Source organism: Esox lucius, chromosome 7, assembly GCF_011004845.1.
Source record: "Esox lucius isolate fEsoLuc1 chromosome 7, fEsoLuc1.pri, whole genome shotgun sequence".
NCBI lineage: Eukaryota > Metazoa > Chordata > Actinopteri > Esociformes > Esocidae > Esox > Esox lucius.
The window spans coordinates 44,320,636-44,326,127 of NC_047575.1; the positions used below are offsets into that span (position 1 = coordinate 44,320,636).

The window sequence follows — 5,492 nt, forward strand, 5'->3', positions numbered from 1 at the left end:
CCTATCATGTGCTTTTTACTGAGGGGTGGCTTCCGTCTGACCACCCTACCATCAAGGCCTGATTGGTGTGGTCCAGCAAAGACGACTGTCCTCCTGGAAGGTTCTCCCATCACCACACAGGAACTCTGGAGCTCTGTCACCTCCCTGGCCCACGCCATTCTCCCCCAATGCCTCGGTTTAGCAGGGCAGCCAGCTCTAGGAAGTGCTGCTGATTCCAAACTTCTTCCATTTAAGAATTATAGAGGCAACTGTGTTCTTGGGGACCTTCAACGCAGCAGATTTCTTTTTGGTATGCCTCCCCGTATCTGTGACTCAACATAATCCAGTCTTGGAGTTCTGAGAATTCCTTCAACCTCATGGCTTGGTTTTTGCTCTAACATGCTGTAGGACCTTATATACACAGGCGTTTTCCTTTTCAAATCATGTCCAGTGAAATGGATTTTCCACAGGTGGACTGGATTTACCACAGGTGGAATCAAGTTGTAAAAACAGCTCAGTGATGATCAATGGAACGTGGATGCATCTGAGCACAATATCCTTTTTTATAGCATAGAGTCTGAATACTTATGTAAATGTAATATTTCGGTTTACATTTTTTTATTAATTTGCAAACATATATATAAAAAAGTTTTTGCTTTGTCATTATTGTGAGTAGATTAATGAGGGAAAATGTCGTTTCAAATCAATTTAATCCATTTCAGAATAACAGGCTGTAACATAACAAAATGTGGAGAAAGTGAAGGGGTCTGAATTCTTTCCAAATGCATTGTACAACCCTCCTCATCTCTGCATACTGTAAATGCCTCTTTTATGAGGTAATATAACAAGCATATTGCTTCAGCCTCAGTTATCTTAAGTCTTGGTGACAGCCTCCACAGACCCCTTTTCATCACAGCCCATGAAACCCTACCGCTCCCCCTGGCAGCCCCACTGCCAGCGTGTAGGGAAGTACAGTGGCTCACACCCCACAGCCTCTTCAATGCATGAAACATAAGCTTTACCATCAAACAATCCGGGGAAAACGCACCAGGTTTTGTCCCTTTCCCACTGATCTACCTACTGGGGCGGTTTAAAGGCCGTTGGCAATGTCTTTAGAGGGCTGCGTAGCAGTGAGAATGAGGGCGTAGAACGGACGACTCTTGACCCTGCAGATCACAGCCAGGGTCCTCTGGGTACAGGGCTAAGTGGGCCCACTGCCGTCATCCCATGTCTCATACTAATGACCGATGACCTCTCTGGAAGGATCTCTTCTCAATTCACATTGTTTCCACGGGACCTCAGAACCCTTTTTAATTCATCCAGAAGAGAGATTCAACAAGTCTCTCTGGCAGGGACTGACTGCCAACTCTAGATACAATGGCCGTTCTTCCAGCTATTGTATCTAGGGCTTTAGCTCTACTGAAAGTGGAACAAAGATTAAAGGAGGGGAGGGGAAATGGTAAGGTGGGGGGGGGGCCTTCTTCAATGAGACACTGACCGTTCAGAGCTGCACCATGCTTCCTGCGATATATCCAGGTGGTGGGGGACTTTCTGCTACCTCCCAGGGGTCGGCACATTGCCAAGCATGTATGGAATGTCAGACATCTTGGTTTCCTCCAGTAGCCCAGCGGACCAACGTTAGCACAAATCTCTCTTAGGGAGATGCACTCAATACTCCGCTATGGAGGAGTCCACTCATAACCCACAGAGCCAGGCATCGACGACAAGCTTCGGGATCTGTCATATTCCTGCAATGCTGGGCCATGGGAGTCATTGCTATATCAGGCCACAAGATTATGTTGGACAGTTAACAGTTAAATATTGCCCCCTGCCATTTTAAGAGTTTATCACTAATTAGCACAAGGCATACGACTTCAGATCAATTCTGCCAATCACCTATTGAAAGAACATCCTGGTGTTACCTCACTGGGTGATGTGTAAACACACAAATGTCGTGTCTATAATGTAGCACTTTGGTCTATTGTTGACAGTGTAACTTGTCCTGAGAAATGTAGAAAATGTGTTTCCATGCATCCATTAATGGTTTCACTGGGGGTGGGGGGAGGGTACAGTATTAAACAGAGTAGTGCTCTGGGCAGTGAAAGTAAACTGATGCCGGATGATGAAATATGAACTGTCGCCCCACTGACATGAGCAGGCCTCCACTGTGACCCACAGATTAAAAGCGGGTGTGAGGTGTGTGGATGTGGGATCTGCATTATTTGAAATGAAGGCAGGTCCCTGTTCAACAGTGGAGAGGTTCTCCAGGTGACTCTCCAGTGTTTGTGCATGTAATTGTGTTGGTTTAGTGACTTTCACTGTGGTCTTTACCATGACTTACTGGTTTGGCTGAAAATTATGTATTGGATTCGGGAGCATGAGCGTGGTTTAAGAAAGCAGCCACGCTCATTAGGCATCACACGTGCTACAGCTAGAGCTTTTGTGTTGGTTGTTTACCGAAACCCAATGCAAAACGTAGGATCTCATAAAGGAATCCGGGATGAAGTCCACTTCTGTATAAATGAAATAAACCATAAGTGAATCTGTCAAAACACGTATGGCCCCTTCAAATGGAGGTGATTGGAGTCATTCAGTGAATTCCTTTCCAAATGCAACACATATTTGTATGAAAACACCATTAACTAAAAGGTGCCACTTGGCGTGGTCAAAAGATTCTGATCTGAAATCCAAAATCCTAGGTGGGCCCAAGATAAGGTCACCCTTTGGGAAAGGGAGAAGCGGAGTGTGCTTGAGAGATGTTGTGGGGGACCAAGTATGCTGCATGTGTTCCGCCTACACAGGTGTGTGCATACATTTGTGTGTTTGTGCTGCATATAAGAGTGTATGCAAAGCTGCAAACACGCATTCCCTGGCAGCCCTGTGTGGGTGCAGAGTTATGTCCTGACCACCACTAGGTCTGCCTGTCCAACAGGACACAAAGAGCCAGTGTTGACCATGCATGGGTGATTCAGTTTCAGCAACAGGACAAAACCCCAGTGTCCGGTTTCCCCCAAAACAACACAGAACAATGGGTGTCAGTTTTTTTCCCATTTTAAATTAAACATACAAAAAGTAATTAGCCTGAAAGGCCCTCCCTGCATTATTCAACAAGCTCTAAGGTGACATAATTCCTTCAAATTAGGACTAGACGCTGTAAGTTGAAAAAACTGTCCCACGTACTATGACAAACTAGCTCGCATTAGTTATGTGAATGACTGCCTAATTAAAATAAAATAAACTTGTAATAAAGTAATATTACGGAGAGTTAAATAAATAATAGAGTTCATAATTTTACAATGGAATATTAACAAAAGCCCCTCTTCAGAAATTAATTTTGGCAATCAAATCCTTAGCGCTCACCGTTCGTCTACTCTAGTCTCATCAGCAGACAGAAAATATTTTGTCATCTACTTAGATGTTAAACTAAAACTATTACTGAAAAAAATTACAATATTTTTTCTGTAACTTCACTATTTCATTAATCTTACAACCCGGTCATCAAAAGTCTAAAGACTGCTGAAATGTATTATAATTCCTCAGATTTGCACTTTTACTGTATCATTGGACGTTTTGAAAACGCGTTATTTGCTGAAATGTTTCCCAAACTTGATCTACATTTGTACAATGCAGAACGGTTAATGAACAAAAACTTGAATTATGTAGATAGGGAAATATTTCAGTAAATAAAACAAAACAACTATAAAACAACACATTTAAAGAGTAATGTGTGTAATTACAATCCAATTACACTTTTGTTGTCAGTTGGACTACAATGAACGTGCTGCCTTTTTAACGATCGAAACTGTATCCAGTGAGGAGTACAGCCATACAGATACACCTGCTAAACTAGATAATAACAACAACATACCTGGGTGCTCGATGTTGAAGGTATTGGCGAATTTCTCCGTCAATCAGGCAAGATTAAGAGTCTTACTTTCGGCTAAAACTAAATGAAAAAAGGAATTAAAAATGTGAAACAAACGGTCTAATAATGTCATACAGCTAATACAGTTCCCGTATTGCTACCTTGGCCACACAGGAAAGGAAAGTCTGAATAGGTAATACAATTTCTGCCCAACCAATAAGCAGACGAGTGGGCGGTGCTTTCTGGATATTAGCCTTTTAGTTATATTATACCCGTAGAAACGTATTGACATGAATTTAAACCTGTCTTATTTCAAATGGTTTATACAAAAGTGAACGAGTGGCTGAATGTTCTTAATATCTAAGTAAAAAAAACAGCTCTTAAAAGAAAAATGTCACCGGAAGAAATGTCTATGCCTTTGTATAATGACCAACAATTCCTTACACAAACAGAAATAAGTGAGCGCAGAATCTATGCTCAGCATATATTCCCGTGGTACAATAGGGTTAATGTTCTCCAAGCAGAACAATGTGGATTGGATGTACCTAATTAATTTTAAGAGCCTTTGCATACTGGAGCTATACAAACCACTGTGAATACTTTGTTTCGGTAATGCACGGCCTCGCATGATTAAGCACACTTTGTAATGCTGAGGCCACATTGTTAAACCACTTACAGAGTCGGAGAAAGTAAACATGCACAGGTCACGCTTTATCTACGGATCTCTTTTTGGTATCCTTTTCAGACGACTTCGAAAAGCCCACCTGACACGCTCGTGTTTCCAAGAGCTGTCCCGAGGTTGACAGTCATTGTACTGACATTACAAATTATGTCCACATGGCGGCAATTCAGGCGTTGGAACAAATGAACAAGGGCCAGAAGGATTACAGACTAGCCTTTGCAATGATGGGGTTCCCGGAAAATTCCTAAGTGGCCAGTAACTATAAAGGCCTCTATCGTAACTTGGTGTCTTCGTAGTTACTTTAATATGATTACGTTTCTATAATCAAAATCAGATTCAGAAATGAAAAGCTTTCAGTGAGTATTCACCCCCACTGGACTTTCACCCATGTAGTTGCATTACAAAATGTAATTGAAATTGATTTTGTCCTGTTTCCGTTTAGACGGCCCGCACAAAATACTCCGTAATTTCAAGTAAAATTATAAACATTGAAAAAAATATATATAGTTAGGTTATTATTCACATTGTTATGTTAAGCCTAAATGAGTCGAGGAGTGAAATGTGTCTTAATGAATTAAGTGTCATGGATTCCAAAATACTATGGACATAAATATACCCAAATACCAATGCTATCCATTAATCTTTACCCTATACCAAGGTCCCTCAATAACGATTAGAATTTAGAACAGATTTAACTAGCAAGACCAGTGAGCTTCAAAAGCGCAAAACATGGAGTAATGGACAGATGGGCAACAATAAATAAAACCTTGTATCTCTCTAAGCATTGTCAATAAATAGCTACTTGATGGATTATGCAATAAACCCTACAGACAAATCAGAAGATGGAGTTGTAGAACAGACCTGAACTTCAGCACGGGAAAGAAAATGCTCAAGGATGAAGCCATTGGACATGTTAAAACAGCTAGCGTTCAGCCGGGCATTTATCAACAAGAAAAAGAAAAGAAA

At 41.4% G+C, this 5,492-nt stretch overlaps 1 protein-coding gene across 2 annotated transcripts in view; it reads right to left on the bottom strand.

Annotated features, from left to right (window-relative positions):
* Window positions 1–4,017, bottom strand: part of shroom1 (shroom family member 1) — a 33,529-nt gene extending 29,512 nt beyond the window's left edge. For both annotated transcript variants that reach the window (XM_010871129.5, XM_010871127.5), the window contains exon 1: window positions 3,848–4,017. The gene's annotated coding sequence lies outside the window, so the exon portion shown is untranslated. The remainder of the gene's footprint in view (window positions 1–3,847) is intronic.
* Window positions 4,018–5,492: the final 1,475 nt, after the last annotated feature.